We start from the raw sequence: 17,667 nt of genomic DNA on the forward strand, positions 1-17,667 counted from the left end.
TTGGTGTAGGCCCCACTCTACTGGATGGAGATCGTGTCTGCTGAGGAAGTCTGCTTCCCAGTTGTCTACTCCCGGAATGAAAATTGCCGACAGAGCCTTTACATGTCTTTCTGCCCAGAGGAGGATCTTCGTCACCTCTGCCATTGCCGCTCTGCTTTTCGTTCCGGCCTGCCTGTTTATGTATGCAACTGCTGTTACATTGTCCGACTGGATCTGCATGGGATGATCTTGAAAAAGATGTACCGCTTGTTGAAGGCCGTTGTAAATGGCTCTCAATTCCAGCACGTTTATGTGAACGCAGGCTTCCTGACTTGACCATTTTCCCTGGAAGCTTTCTCCCTGAGTGACAACTCCCCAGCCTCGGAGACTTGCATCCGTGGTTACCAGGAGCCAGTCCTGAATCCTGAACCTGCGTCCCTCTAGTAGGGGAGAACTGTGTAGCCACCACAGGAGCGAAATCCTGGCTTTTGACGACCGGATTATCTTCCAGTGCCTGTGTAGGTGGGATCCCGACCACTTGTCCAACAGGTCCCACTGGAATACCCTGGCATGAAACCTGCCAAACTGTATGGCCTCGTAGGCCGCCACCATCTACCCCAACAACCGAATGCACTGATGGATCGACACACTCGATGGTTTCAATATCTGTTTTACCATTTTCTGGATTTCCAGAGCCTTTTCCACTGGAAGAAATACTCTCTGAACTTCTATGTCCAGAATCATCCCGAGAAAAGACAATCTTGTTGTCGGTTCCAACTGTGACTTTGGATAATTTATGATCCAACCATGTTGTGATGTTTTGTAACAACTGCTCCCTGGATCTCGCCTATATCAGGAGATCATCTAGATAAGGAATTGTATTGACTCCTTTTTGACGCAGGAGAACCATCATCTCCGCCATCACCTTAATGAATACCCTCGGCGCCGTGGAGAGACCGAAAGGTAACGTCTGGAATTGGTAATGGCAATCCTGAACCGCGAAGCTCAGATAAGCCTGGTGAGGAGGATAAATGGGAACATGTAGGTAAGCATCTTTTATGTCTACCGACACCATGTAGTCCCCCTCCTCCAGACTGGAAATCACTGCACTCAGTGATTCCATTTTGAACTTGAATCGTTTCAAGTAGAGATTCAGATTTTTCAGGTTTAGGATCGGTCTGACCGAGCCGTCCGGCTTTGGAACTACAAAAAAGGCTTGAATAAAACCCCTCCCCTTGTTGTGACAAAGGTACCAGGACTATGACCTGATCCTGACATAATTTTTGGATTGCCGCTGTTACTGCTTCTCTTTCTGGAAGAATAGCTGGCAAGGTCGATTTGAAAAATCGGCATGGGGAAACATCTTGAAACTCCAGCTTGTATCCCTGGGACACTATTTGCAACACCCAGGGATCCAGGTCAGACAGAATCCAACCTTGGCTGAACAGTTTGAGACCTGCCCCCACCCGAGCGGCCTCCCGCAAAGAAGCCCCAGCGTCATGCTGAAGATTTGGCAGAAGTAGGGGTAGACTTCTGCTCCTGGGAACCTGAAGCTGCTGTGGACTTCTTTCCCCGTCCCCTTCCCCTACCCGCAAAGAAGGTTGAACCTCTCGCTTTTTTGTATTTATTGGGCCGAAAGGACTGCATGTGCGGGTGATATGTCTTTTTTGCCGGTGCAGGCGCAGAGGGCAAAAATGTTGACTTACCTGCGGTAGCCGCTGAGACTAACGCATCCAGTCCATCGCCAAATAAGGCCTCACCTTTATATGTTAGAGCCTCCATATTTCTTTTGGAATCTGCATCCGCGTTCCACTGGCGAATCCACAACGCCCGTTGAGCCGATACTGCCATGGTAGCGGCTTGTGAACTCAAGAGTCCAATATCTTTCATCGCTTCTGGCATGTATGCAGCAGCGTCTTTGATATTCCCTAACTTAAGGAGTATCACATCTTTATCAATCATGTCAATTTCTGATGACACGCTTTCTGACCATTTTTCAATAGCGCGACTCACCCACGCGCAAGCAATTGTGGGCCTGAGCAGCGTACCATTGGCAACATAAATGGATTTCAATGTAGTTTCCATCTTTCGGTCTGCCGGCTCTTTTAGTGAAGCCGTGCCAGGTGCAGGGAAAATTACCTTCTTTGCCAACCTGGACAGTGCACTGTCTAACACAGGAGGTGACTCCCATTTTTTCCTGTCCTCCACCGGGAAAGGATAAGCTATCTGAATTCTCTTGGGAATACGAAATTAATTTTCGGGATTCACCCACATCCCTTCAAAGAGTGTATTAAGCTTGTGGGAATGAGGGAAAGTGACCTTAGATTTATTTTCTTTATAGAAATAAGCCTTCTCCTGAGGTACAGGAGTGGCTTCCGTGACTTCCAGAACTTCCCTTATAGCCACAATCATATATTGTATATTTTTTGCCATTTATGATCTATTTCCCTGGAGTCACTATCGTCGACACAAGAATCAGTGTCCCTGTCGGTATCAGTATTCACAATATTTGCAAATGGTCTCTTATGTGACCCAGAGGGGTCACCTGCGGATGGAAGAACAGAGCCCTGAAAAATCACATCCTCCACAGATTTTCTCCAGCACTCAGCATGATATTAAGAGTTATCTAATCTCCTATTGATATGATGCATACTATCACGTATTTCTTTCACCCATGCAGGCTCTTGGTGTGCCGGCAGTGTCACCACATTACACTTCTGTGTCCCTAAAATGGTTTCCTCCGGGGAGGAACTCCCTACCTCTGACATGTCTTACACACGTGTACAACACACACACAGTCACACTGGGACTTATTAGGGGACAGACCCACAGTAAAATCTGTCAGATGGACACAGTTTAGGAGCAGCCAGTTCACAACCCCAGCGCCAGTATCTAATGCCTGTGAACACAGAATGCCTACTGACATGCAGCGCTTTTTACACAGTAAAACACACTTGTAAAGCACCAAATTCGCTTGTGCCCCCCCCTGTTTTGCACCCTGATACTTGTAGTCAGAAATGAAGGAGGACCAGCGATTTCTCTGCAGCCTGAGGAGAGAGAACATGGCACTGAGCAGTGTGCTGGCTGCCCGAGGAAGAAGCTCTGCCCTTTTTACCTCAAAAACTTTTCATAATATTTATACTGGCGGGGGTAGGGCTGTGCCTGGGCATCTTATGCCCCCTTTTTGCCAGTTTATAGAGGTGTTTTTTCTGCCCAGGGCACCCCCCCCCCGCGCCCTGCACCCTGCAGTGCCTGTGTGTGTGGGCAGCAATGGCGCGCTGCGCTCCCGCCATCCGCGCTGTACCTCAGCCGTCACTTTTCTTGATAGAAGATCTGTCTTCTTCTACTCACCTGTCTTCTGACTTCTGGCTTTGTGAGGGGTGACGGTGTGCTGTGGGAGTGAGCATCTAGGCACGGCTAGCGTTCAGTACCCTTCAGGAGCTAATGGTATCCTGTCAGCCAGAAGCAGAGCCATGAAACTCTTCAGGAAGTTGGTTCCTACTTCTGCCCCCTCAGTCCCACAAAGCAGGGAGTCTGTTGCCAGCAGTTCTCCCTGAAAATAAAAAACCTAACATAAGTCTTTTCAGAGAAACTCAGTAGAGCTCCTCAGAGTGCATCCAGTCGACCTGGGCACATTTCTAAAACTGAGGTCTGGAGGAGGGGCATAGAGGGAGGAGCCAGTTCACACCCAATGAAAAGCCTTTAGAGTGCCCATGTCTCCTGCGGATCCCGTCTATACCCCATGGTCTTGATGTTATCCCCAGCATCCTCTAGGACGTATGAGAAAAGATGTTAAACACAGACACACTGACTTTGAATCGATTGCTATCCTGACATAACAGTGTGCACAACACTGTTGTCAATTTAATAAAGACGCCGCAGAGCGTTTGAAACGCGTAGAATACAGTATTGTATATCGGGCAGACAACATTTTCCATATACCTGCACCCACTGCATATTATTACCTGGGTTACATCTTCCAGTGACTGCATGTTTAACATCTTTTATGGTATGGGTGCTCTGTCCCATATATGTTTACTTTTTTTAAATAGTTTTGGATTATAATATGGTCCATCTCTGGTTTTATACCCATATGCAAAGAGAGGTATTATTCCTCAATACACATGATGAGGACTCCATTGAGAACCAAAGAAACCTTTATGTGCTTCACACCCATTGTTTACAAGTAAGCATTCATGTAAGCATCCATTCGACTGTCATATTCATCACTATTTCGGGTGTTTATGTGAAAGAGGGAGGAAACCTAAAGCTGGATTGGGATTATTTCTGTATCACCTCTTTTTCCTTTAAACACCTGTTGGGAGAAATTTAATTCTTATACAGTATCATACTATTCTGTGATATTTTTTGTTTTCTTTTTATATTTTGACATTCCATCATGAAAATATCACACTGAGGAACGCTAAGAGCTTGGAACATTTTGGAGCGCAAGTGAGATTGTACCTTTTCTATCTGTCAACAATGTCAGAATTGTCTTACCTGGGCTAAAGAAAAAAAAAACTGGTTTGTTGCTCAGTGGTCCAAAGTCCTCTTTTCTGATGAGGGCAAATAAATGAACTTTTGCACGATATTCTAATCTTCTGAGTTTCACCTGTATATACTGTAAATGCGAAAGCCTCACTGACTGACTGACTGACTCTTTACTAAATTTAACATATAATAATGATAATAATAATAATAATAATAATAATAATTTTATTTATATAGCTCTCTTTCTCCAACAGGACTCAAGGCGCTTTACAGATATCAAAAACAATGCACATGATACAGACGATTTGAGTAATACAACAATAGACAAGCAACACAGACATAAAAGAAAACCTTAAGCACACAGAAAGCATAATGCAGGATTGGTGTAGGCATTTTGGGTAATAACTTCCAAGGGTTGTGTATTCCACCCTCACAAGGTACCAGGTGCGGCAGCCATCTTGGGCGCTCAGCGTAGGATTACCCAGGGTGGAATAGTCCACCCCTAGAAGAGATGACACAAAATGGGGGTGATTTCAGAGTCCTACAGTTCAGAGTAGGGTTCCATCAAAACCATCAGGCCTATGTATTCTTCAGGTGGGAAATAGGAAAAGTATGTAATTAGAATTTTAAAAAACCTCACCCAAGGGGATGAAAAGGGTGTTGACATGTGTGGCTCGCGTTGTGGGAACAATTATGCCCAAATGGACAATTGGCTTAAAATTTGGATTGCACCTCCAGTGTGTAAAATTTTCTAAACTACAAAAATGCGAAAAGTCTTCACTCACTCACTGACTGACTTATCACTAATTCTCTTACTTCCCGATATGTTAGGATATTGAAATTTATCATACTGTAGGTACTCTGCAGGTGGGAAATAGGAAACAACGTAATTAGAATTTTAATAAACCTCCCCTAAGGGGTTGAAAAGGGTGTTGACATAATGACATTATTACTGACGTGTGGCTTGCGTTGCTTGAACGATAATGCCCAAATGGACAATCGGATCAAAATATTTGGCCTAATTCAGACCTGATTGCTCCTTTGTGAATTTGCAGAGGTTTGCAATCAGATAGTAGCCGCCCAGACAAAGTGAATACCCGCCCCATGCAAGTCTGCGTATGCCGTGCAAAAAGCTTTGCAAATACCAGTCAGCTGCAAATCCGTTTGCAACTCACTCCCCAGCTAATGTTTTTTCCAGTCAGTGCAGTCTGTGCGTAGCCCAGGACCTATTCCTACAGTGAGGAAGAATCAGGCTGTTTGGAGCCGGAGCTGACGTCACGCACCCTCCCTGAAAACGCTTGGGAACACCTGTGTTTTTACTGACAATCCCTTAAAACGGCCAGGTGCCACCCCCAAATGTCCGCTTCCTATCAATTAACTTGCGTATGCCTAGCGATCCAAAAATACGCAGGATTTTTTTTGCAGTTTGGCCTCGCGCGTGCGCACTATGATCCGTACTCAAGCGCAGTCAATCGATTATCGGCTGCATTGCGAATTCGCACAACAGCGATCAGGTCTGAATTACCCTCTTGGATTGCACCTCCAGTGTGTAGAATTTAATAAACTACAAAAATGGTCCTGTCACTTTTTACGGGTGCTCCTCAGGTAACACCAAGAACCATGGATTAATATTTACTTACATTAAGACATCTCAAATTTACAGCTCTATAGAGATACCAAATTTTTAACACTCATTTATATTTACAACCGTGAAAATCAGAAACTCCCATGCGAAGAACGGGTAAAACAGCTAGTTTTTATGATACATTGACATGTTATAATAACACCCACCCCCACAGCCCAAAGCTTGACAATTAAAAAAAAAATGGTTTACGCACCAATTGATGCAAACCCTTCCACCCGCCCCGATGTAGCTCCAACCACATTATCTAAAGCTTCAACCCTAGGGGAGCCCTGCCTATTTTGTCAGTTCTGGGCCCTACAATCTCTGATGGCTGCCCTGCCAGCCTCCATCACTATATGCTACCTTTACACTTCTCCGTTGGTCTTAGTGTTTCTTCCTGGTATAAATATTAAAAACAAAGTAAAATTGTATTTAAAAAATAAATTGAACCTCCTTGACTATTATTTGGCAACCCACTCCCAATATCATGGGGAAAACCCAGTTTGCAGTAATCAATCTCCAAAACTCCAGGGGACTTATGTTAGGAATTAAGCAATAAGATGCAGTATATTTGTTCCTTTACAATACTGTATTACACAGTCTCTATGTCTGTATTTTCTTGTCCTAACTGATGCAGTAGAGCCTAGTTAGATTTCAGTATTCGGATAAGGCTAGTTCAATATATAGGGACCCAGCCATGGAGTTTTATTGTCTTGGCCCAAAACTCCACCACGGATAATACAAATAGAAGCCCATATATGGGTGCTTATAATATAAGAAAAAATATATAATAAATAAGATCAATAGATCAATTTATTAAGAGCGCATTAGCAATTTATTATAGCAATACATTTCCATAAAAATTACACAGTTTGAAATACACACACGCACTAGAGATGAGCGCCTGAAATTTTTCGGGTTTTGTGTTTTGGTTTTGGGTTCGGTTCCGCGGCCGTGTTTTGGGTTCGACCGCGTTTTGGCAAAACCTCACCGAATTTTTTTTGTCGGATTCGGGTGTGTTTTGGATTCGGGTGTTTTTTTCAAAAAACACTAAAAAACAGCTTAAATCATAGAATTTGGGGGTCATTTTGATCCCAAAGTATTATTAACCTCAAAAACCATAATTTACACTCATTTTCAGTCTATTCTGAATACCTCACACCTCACAATATTATTTTTAGTCCTAAAATTTGCACCGAGGTCGCTGTGTGAGTAAGATAAGCGACCCTAGTGGCCGACACAAACACCGGGCCCATCTAGGAGTGGCACTGCAGTGTCACGCAGGATGTCCCTTCCAAAAAACCCTCCCCAAACAGCACATGACGCAAAGAAAAAAAGAGGCGCAATGAGGTAGCTGTGTGAGTAAGATTAGCGACCCTAGTGGCCGACACAAACACCGGGCCCATCTAGGAGTGGCACTGCAGTGTCACGCAGGATGGCCCTTCCAAAAAACCCTCCCCAAACAGCACATGACGCAAAGAAAAAAAGAGGCGCAATGAGGTAGCTGTGTGAGTAAGATTAGCGACCCTAGTGGCCGACACAAACACCGGGCCCATCTAGGAGTGGCACTGCAGTGTCACGCAGGATGGCCCTTCCAAAAAACCCTCCCCAAACAGCACATGACGCAAAGAAAAAAAGAGGCGCAATGAGGTAGCTGTGTGAGTAAGATTAGCGACCCTAGTGGCCGACACAAACACCGGGCCCATCTAGGAGTGGCACTGCAGTGTCACGCAGGATGTCCCTTCCAAAAAACCCTCCCCAAACAGCACATGACGCAAAGAAAAAAAGAGGCGCAATGAGGTAGCTGTGTGAGTAAGATTAGCGACCCTAGTGGCCGACACAAACACCGGGCCCATCTAGGAGTGGCACTGCAGTGTCACGCAGGATGTCCCTTCCAAAAAACCCTCCCCAAACAGCACATGACGCAAAGAAAAAAAGAGGCGCAATGAGGTAGCTGACTGTGTGAGTAAGATTAGCGACCCTAGTGGCCGACACAAACACCGGGCCCATCTAGGAGTGGCACTGCAGTGTCACGCAGGATGTCCCTTCCAAAAAACCCTCCCCAAACAGCACATGACGCAAAGAAAAAAAGAGGCGCAATGAGGTAGCTGACTGTGTGAGTAAGATTAGCGACCCTAGTGGCCGACACAAACACCGGGCCCATCTAGGAGTGGCACTGCAGTGTCACGCAGGATGTCCCTTCCAAAAAACCCTCCCCAAACAGCACATGACGCAAAGAAAAAAAGAGGCGCAATGAGGTAGCTGTGTGAGTAAGATTAGCGACCCTAGTGGCCGACACAAACACCGGGCCCATCTAGGAGTGGCACTGCAGTGTCACGCAGGATGTCCCTTCCAAAAAACCCTCCCCAAACAGCACATGACGCAAAGAAAAAAAGAGGCGCAATGAGGTAGCTGTGTGAGTAAGATTAGCGACCCTAGTGGCCGACACAAACACCGGGCCCATCTAGGAGTGGCACTGCAGTGTCACGCAGGATGTCCCTTCCAAAAAACCCTCCCCAAACAGCACATGACGCAAAGAAAAAAAGAGGCGCAATGAGGTAGCTGACTGTGTGAGTAAGATTAGCGACCCTAGTGGCCGACACAAACACCGGGCCCATCTAGGAGTGGCACTGCAGTGTCACGCAGGATGTCCCTTCCAAAAAACCCTCCCCAAACAGCACATGACGCAAAGAAAAAAAGAGGCGCAATGAGGTAGCTGACTGTGTGAGTAAGATTAGCGACCCTAGTGGCCGACACAAACACCGGGCCCATCTAGGAGTGGCACTGCAGTGTCACGCAGGATGTCCCTTCCAAAAAACCCTCCCCAAACAGCACATGACGCAAAGAAAAAAAGAGGCGCAATGAGGTAGCTGTGTGAGTAAGATTAGCGACCCTAGTGGCCGACACAAACACCGGGCCCATCTAGGAGTGGCACTGCAGTGTCACGCAGGATGTCCCTTCCAAAAAACCCTCCCCAAACAGCACATGACGCAAAGAAAAAAAGAGGCGCAATGAGGTAGCTGTGTGAGTAAGATTAGCGACCCTAGTGGCCGACACAAACACCGGGCCCATCTAGGAGTGGCACTGCAGTGTCACGCAGGATGTCCCTTCCAAAAAACCCTCCCCAAACAGCACATGACGCAAAGAAAAAAAGAGGTGCAATGAGGTAGCTGACTGTGTGAGTAAGATTAGCGACCCTAGTGGCCGACACAAACACCGGGCCCATCTAGGAGTGGCACTGCAGTGTCACGCAGGATGTCCCTTCCAAAAAACCCTCCCCAAACAGCACATGACGCAAAGAAAAAAAGAGGCGCAATGAGGTAGCTGACTGTGTGAGTAAGATTAGCGACCCTAGTGGCCGACACAAACACCGGGCCCATCTAGGAGTGGCACTGCAGTGTCACGCAGGATGTCCCTTCCAAAAAACCCTCCCCAATCAGCACATGATGCAAAGAAAAAGAAAAGAAAAAAGAGGTGCAAGATGGAATTGTCCTTGGGCCCTCCCACCCACCCTTATGTTGTGTAAACAAAACAGGACATGCACACTTTAACCAACCCATCATTTCAGTGACAGGGTCTGCCACACGACTGTGACTGATATGACGGGTTGGTTTGGACCCCCCCCAAAAAAGAAGCAATTAATCTCTCCTTGCACAAACTGGCTCTACAGAGGCAAGATGTCCACCTCATCTTCACCCTCCGATATATCACCGTGTACATCCCCCTCCTCACAGATTATCAATTCGTCCCCACTGGAATCCACCATCTCAGCTCCCTGTGTACTTTGTGGAGGCAATTGCTGCTGGTCAATGTCTCCGCGGAGGAATTGATTATAATTCATTTTAATGAACATCATCTTCTCCACATTTTCTGGATGTAACCTCGTACGCCGATTGCTGACAAGGTGAGCGGCGGCACTAAACACTCTTTCGGAGTACACACTTGTGGGAGGGCAACTTAGGTAGAATAAAGCCAGTTTGTGCAAGGGCCTCCAAATTGCCTCTTTTTCCTGCCAGTATAAGTACGGACTGTGTGACGTGCCTACTTGGATGCGGTCACTCATATAATCCTCCACCATTCTATCAATGTTGAGAGAATCATATGCAGTGACAGTAGACGACATGTCCGTAATCGTTGTCAGGTCCTTCAGTCCGGACCAGATGTCAGCATCAGCAGTCGCTCCAGACTGCCCTGCATCACCGCCAGCGGGTGGGCTCGGAATTCTGAGCCTTTTCCTCGCACCCCCAGTTGCGGGAGAATGTGAAGGAGGAGATGTTGACAGGTCGCGTTCCGCTTGACTTGACAATTTTGTCACCAGCAGGTCTTTCAACCCCAGCAGACCTGTGTCTGCCGGAAAGAGAGATCCAAGGTAGGCTTTAAATCTAGGATCGAGCACGGTGGCCAAAATGTAGTGCTCTGATTTCAACAGATTGACCACCCGTGAATCCTTGTTGAGCGAATTAAGGGCTGCATCCACAAGTCCCACATGCCTAGCGGAATCGCTCCCTTTTAGCTCCTTCTTCAATGCCTCCAGCTTCTTCTGCAAAAGCCTGATGAGGGGAATGACCTGACTCAGGCTGGCAGTGTCTGAACTGACTTCACGTGTGGCAAGTTCAAAGGGCATCAGAACCTTGCACAACGTTGAAATCATTCTCCACTGCACTTGAGACAGGTGCATTCCACCTACTATATCGTGCTCAATTGTATAGGCTTGAATGGCCTTTTGCTGCTCCTCCAACCTCTGAAGCATATAGAGGGTTGAATTCCACCTCGTTACCACTTCTTGCTTCAGATGATGGCAGGGCAGGTTCAGTAGTTTTTGGTGGTGCTCCAGTTTTCTGTACGTGGTGCCTGTACGCCGAAAGTGTCCCGCAATTCTTCTGGCCACCGACAGCATCTCTTGCACGACCCTGTCGTTTTTTAAAAAATTCTGCACCACCAAATTCAAGGTATGTGCAAAACATGGGACGTGCTGGAATTGGCCCAGATTTAATGCACACACAATATTGCTGGCGTTGTCCGATGCCACAAATCCACAGGAGAGTCCAATTGGGGTAAGCCATTCCGCGATGATCTTCCTCAGTTGCCGTAAGAGGTTTTCAGCTGTGTGCGTATTCTGGAAAGCGGTGATACAAAGCGTAGCCTGCCTAGGAAAGAGTTGGCGTTTGCGAGATGCTGCTACTGGTGCCGCCGCTGCTGTTCTTGCGGCGGGAGTCCATACATCTACCCAGTGGGCTGTCACAGTCATATAGTCCTGACCCTGCCCTGCTCCACTTGTCCACATGTCCGTGGTTAAGTGGACATTGGGTACAGCTGCATTTTTTAGGACACTGGTGACTCTTTTTCTGAGGTCTGTGTACATTTTCGGTATCGCCTGCCTAGAGAAATGGAACCTAGATGGTATTTGGTACCGGGGACACAGTACCTCCAACAAGTCTCTAGTTGGCTCTGCAGTAATGATGGATACCGGAACCACGTTTCTCACCACCCAGGATGCCAAGGCCTCAGTTATCCGCTTTGCAGTAGGATGACTGCTGTGATATTTCATCTTCCTCGCAAAGGACTGTTGAACAGTCAATTGCTTACTGGAAGTAGTACAAGTGGGCTTACGACTTCCCCTCTGGGATGACCATCGACTCCCAGCGGCAACAACAGCAGCGCCAGCAGCAGTAGGCGTTACACGCAAGGATGCATCGGAGGAATCCCAGGCAGGAGAGGACTCGTCAGAATTGCCAGTGACATGGCCTGCAGGACTATTGGCATTCCTGGGGAAGGAGGAAATTGACACTGAGGGAGTTGGTGGGGTGGTTTGCGTGAGCTTGGTTACAAGAGGAAGGGATTTACTGGTCAGTGGACTGCTTCCGCTGTCACCCAAAGTTTTTGAACTTGTCACTGACTTATTATGAATGCGCTGCAGGTGACGTATAAGGGAGGATGTTCCGAGGTGGTTAACGTCCTTACCCCTACTCATTACAGCTTGACAAAGGGAACACACGGCTTGACACCTGTTGTCCGCATTTCTGGTGAAATACCTCCACACCGAAGAGCTGATTTTTTTGGTATTTTCACCTGGCATGTCAACGGCCATATTCCTCCCACGGACAACAGGTGTCTCCCCGGGTGCCTGACTTAAACAAACCACCTCACCATCAGAATCCTCCTGGTCAATTTCCTCCCCAGCGCCAGCAACACCCATATCCTCCTCATCCTGGTGTACTTCAACACTGACATCTTCAATCTGACTATCAGGAACTGGACTGCGGGTGCTCCTTCCAGCACTTGCAGGGGGCGTGCAAATGGTGGAAGGCGCATGCTCTTCACGTCCAGTGTTGGGAAGGTCAGGCATCGCAACCGACACAATTGGACTCTCCTTGTGGATTTGGGATTTCAAAGAACGCACAGTTCTTTGCGGTGCTTTTGCCAGCTTGAGTCTTTTCAGTTTTCTAGCGAGAGGCTGAGTGCTTCCATCCTCATGTGAAGCTGAACCACTAGCCATGAACATAGGCCAGGGCCTCAGCCGTTCCTTGCCACTCCGTGTGGTAAATGGCATATTGGCAAGTTTACGCTTCTCCTCCGACAATTTTATTTTAGGTTTTGGAGTCCTTTTTTTACTGATATTTGGTGTTTTGGTTTTGACATGCTCTGTACTATGCCATTGGGCATCGGCCTTGGCAGACGACGTTGCTGGCATTTCATCGTCTCGGCCATGACTAGTGGCAGCAGCTTCAGCACGAGGTGGAAGTGGATCTTGATCTTTCCCTAATTTTGGAACCTCAACATTTTTGTTCTCCATATTTTAATAGGCACAACTAAAAGGCACCTCAGGTAAACAATGGAGATGGATGGATTGGATACTAGTATACAATTATGGACGGGCTGCCGAGTGCCGACACAGAGGTAGCCACAGCCGTGAACTACCGCACTGTACTGTGTCTGCTGCTAATATATAGACTGGTTGATAAAGAGATAGTATACTCGTAACTAGTATGTATGTATAAAGAAAGAAAAAAAAACCACGGTTAGGTGGTATATACAATTATGGACGGGCTGCCGAGTGCCGACACAGAGGTAGCCACAGCCGTGAACTACCGCACTGTACTGTGTCTGCTGCTAATATATAGACTGGTTGATAAAGAGATAGTATACTCGTAACTAGTATGTATGTATAAAGAAAGAAAAAAAAACCACGGTTAGGTGGTATATACAATTCTGGACGGGCTGCCGAGTGCCGACACAGAGGTAGCCACAGCCGTGAACTACCGCACTGTACTGTGTCTGCTGCTAATATATAGACTGGTTGATAAAGAGATAGTATACTCGTAACTAGTATGTATGTATAAAGAAAGAAAAAAAAACCACGGTTAGGTGGTATATACAATTATGGACGGGCTGCCGAGTGCCGACACAGAGGTAGCCACAGCCGTGAACTACCGCACTGTACTGTGTCTGCTGCTAATATAGACTGGTTGATAAAGAGATAGTATACTCGTAACTAGTATGTATGTATAAAGAAAGAAAAAAAAACCACGGTTAGGTGGTATATACAATTATGGACGGGCTGCCGAGTGCCGACACAGAGGTAGCCACAGCCGTGAACTACCGCACTGTACTGTGTCTGCTGCTAATATAGACTGGTTGATAAAGAGATAGTATACTCGTAACTAGTATGTATGTATAAAGAAAGAAAAAAAAACCACGGTTAGGTGGTATATACAATTATGGACGGGCTGCCGAGTGCCGACACAGAGGTAGCCACAGCCGTGAACTACCGCACTGTACTGTGTCTGCTGCTAATATATAGACTGGTTGATAAAGAGATAGTATACTCGTAACTAGTATGTATGTATAAAGAAAGAAAAAAAAACCACGGTTAGGTGGTATATACAATTATGGACGGGCTGCCGAGTGCCGACACAGAGGTAGCCACAGCCGTGAACTACCGCACTGTACTGTGTCTGCTGCTAATATATAGACTGGTTGATAAAGAGATAGTATACTCGTAACTAGTATGTATGTATAAAGAAAGAAAAAAAAAACACGGTTAGGTGGTATATACAATTATGGACGGGCTGCCGAGTGCCGACACAGAGGTAGCCACAGCCGTGAACTACCGCACTGTACTGTGTCTGCTGCTAATATAGACTGGTTGATAAAGAGATAGTATACTCGTAACTAGTATGTATGTATAAAGAAAGAAAAAAAAACCACGGTTAGGTGGTATATACAATTATGGACGGGCTGCCGAGTGCCGACACAGAGGTAGCCACAGCCGTGAACTACCGCACTGTACTGTGTCTGCTGCTAATATATAGACTGGTTGATAAAGAGATAGTATACTCGTAACTAGTATGTATGTATAAAGAAAGAAAAAAAAACCACGGTTAGGTGGTATATACAATTATGGACGGGCTGCCGAGTGCCGACACAGAGGTAGCCACAGCCGTGAACTACCGCACTGTACTGTGTCTGCTGCTAATATATAGACTGGTTGATAAAGAGATAGTATACTCGTAACTAGTATGTATGTATAAAGAAAGAAAAAAAAACCACGGTTAGGTGGTATATACAATTATGGACGGGCTGCCGAGTGCCGACACAGAGGTAGCCACAGCCGTGAACTACCGCACTGTACTGTGTCTGCTGCTAATATATAGACTGGTTGATAAAGAGATAGTATACTCGTAACTAGTATGTATGTATAAAGAAAGAAAAAAAAACCACGGTTAGGTGGTATATACAATTATGGACGGGCTGCCGAGTGCCGACACAGAGGTAGCCACAGCCGTGAACTACCGCACTGTACTGTGTCTGCTGCTAATATATAGACTGGTTGATAAAGAGATAGTATACTCGTAACTAGTATGTATGTATAAAGAAAGAAAAAAAAAACCACGGTTAGGTGGTATATACAATTATGGACGGGCTGCCGAGTGCCGACACAGAGGTAGCCACAGCCGTGAACTACCGCACTGTACTGTGTCTGCTGCTAATATATAGACTGGTTGATAAAGAGATAGTATACTCGTAACTAGTATGTATGTATAAAGAAAGAAAAAAAAACCACGGTTAGGTGGTATATACAATTATGGACGGGCTGCCGAGTGCCGACACAGAGGTAGCCACAGCCGTGAACTACCGCACTGTACTGTGTCTGCTGCTAATATATAGACTGGTTGATAAAGAGATAGTATACTCGTAACTAGTATGTATGTTTAAAGAAAGAAAAAAAAAACACGGTTAGGTGGTATATACAATTATGGACGGGCTGCCGAGTGCCGACACAGAGGTAGCCACAGCTGTGAACTACCGCACTGTACTGTGTCTGCTGCTAATATATAGACTGGTTGATAAAGAGATAGTATACTCGTAACTAGTATGTATGTATAAAGAAAGAAAAAAAAACCACGGTTAGGTGGTATATACAATTATGGACGGGCTGCCGAGTGCCGACACAGAGGTAGCCACAGCCGTGAACTACCGCACTGTACTGTGTCTGCTGCTAATATAGACTGGTTGATAAAGAGATAGTATACTACTAATATTATATATACTGGTGGTCAGGTCACTGGTCACTAGTCACACTGGCAGTGGCACTCCTGCAGCAAAAGTGTGCACTGTTTAATTTTAATATAATATTATGTACTCCTGGCTCCTGCTATAACCTATAACTGGCACTGCAGTAGTGCTCCCCAGTCTCCCCCACAATTATAAGCTGTGTGAGCTGAGCAGTCAGACAGATATATAATATATATAGATGATGCAGCACACTGGCCTGAGCCTGAGCAGTGCACACAGATATGGTATGTGACTGACTGAGTCACTGTGTGTATCGCTTTTTTCAGGCAGAGAACGGATATATTAAATAAACTGCACTGTGTGTCTGGTGGTCACTCACTATATAATATATTATGTACTCCTGGCTCCTGCTATAACCTATAACTGGCACTGCAGTAGTGCTCCCCAGTCTCCCCCACAATTATAAGCTGTGTGAGCTGAGCAGTCAGACAGATATATATAATATTATATATAGATAATAGATGATGCAGCACACTGGCCTGAGCCTGAGCAGTGCACACAGATATGGTATGTGACTGAGTCACTGTGTGCTGTGTATCGCTTTTTTCAGGCAGAGAACGGATTATAAATAAAACTGGTGGTCACTGGTCACTATCAGCAAAACTCTGCACTGTACACTACTGAGTACTCCTAATGCTCCCCAAAATTAGTAAATCAAGTGTCTCTCTAATCTATTCTAAACGGAGAGGACGCCAGCCACGTCCTCTCCCTATCAATCTCAATGCACGTGTGAAAATGGCGGCGACGCGCGGCTCCTTATATAGAATCCGAGTCTCGCGATAGAATCCGAGCCTCGCGAGAATCCGACAGCGTCATGATGACGTTCGGGCGCGCTCGGGTTAACCGAGCAAGGCGGGAAGATCCGAGTCGCTCGGACCCGTGAAAAAAAACATGAAGTTCTGGCGGGTTCGGATTCAGAGAAACCGAACCCGCTCATCTCTAACACGCACAGTAAAAAAATTACATACAATATTACTCTGTAATGGCAATAAAAAAAACTATAGCTCCTATAATGAATAAGGAGTGGTTATAATCACCATTTGTTTATACATTCCTTAATTCAGCTGGATCCAATCCTTTTGATGTGCATAAAAGGGCTAATTGTTAAATGCTTGTAACAAACAGTATACCGTTCACGTCTCCTGTAGGGTACAAATGTTAATGACAAGTTGAATCCCTGGTCCTAGAATCAATGAGCATTGTTCACCTTATAACGCTTTCACAGGTGATAGCACAGAAGGACTATATGTGATGAGGAGACACACAGTGTAGTACGCTTCACAGCCCTGATTGCGGTCAGATATTGTCTCTAAGAGGCAGGGCAGGGAGGGCGCTGTAAGCGCTGGAAATCACAGCATTATTCTCGACCCGTCTCTGCAGAATGCCACTGCACTTGTCATGTATAGGAGTTCAACGTATTACTTCCGATATGCAATGGCAGTTTCATCAGAGGATGCTCTGATGAAACTGCCATTGCATATCAGCGGAGAAACATGTAAGGAAGGAGAAATAGGCATTTTGGATTTGCACTGAACTTACTCTCAGCGGGTTCCGGAGTGTTTTGGAGTTCATTCTTCCCAAACATCACGCCGGCGAACTAAGGAACGGAAGGTACGCTAAATTACCTAACCAAGAGGTCTACAAATAAACTCCTCTCCTGGCTGGAAGTAATACGCTGAACTTCAATACATGACAAGTGCAGCGGCATTCTGCAGAGACGGGTTGAGCATAATGCTGTGATTTCCAGCGCTTACAGCACCCTCCCTGCCCTGCCTCTTAGAGACAATATCTGACTGGAATCAAGGCTTCGAAGCGTACTACACTGTGTGTCTCCTCATCACATATAGTCCTTCTGTGCTGTTACCTGTGAAGGCGTTATAAGGTGGACAATGCTCATTGATTCTAGCACCAGGAATTCAACTTGTAGGTGTACCCTACAGGAGACGTGAACGGTATACTGTTTGTTACAGGCATTTAACAATTAGCCCTTTTATGCA

The 17,667-nt window shown here is 46.0% G+C and overlaps 1 protein-coding gene across 1 annotated transcript in view; it reads right to left on the minus strand.

Annotated features, from left to right (window-relative positions):
- ADCY2 (adenylate cyclase 2) overlaps positions 1–17,667 on the minus strand; it is a 1,664,414-nt gene that overhangs the window by 1,291,376 nt on the left and 355,371 nt on the right. The gene's annotated exons all lie outside the window — the stretch shown is intronic.

Source organism: Pseudophryne corroboree, chromosome 5 (assembly GCF_028390025.1).
Source record: "Pseudophryne corroboree isolate aPseCor3 chromosome 5, aPseCor3.hap2, whole genome shotgun sequence".
Lineage (NCBI taxonomy): Eukaryota > Metazoa > Chordata > Amphibia > Anura > Myobatrachidae > Pseudophryne > Pseudophryne corroboree.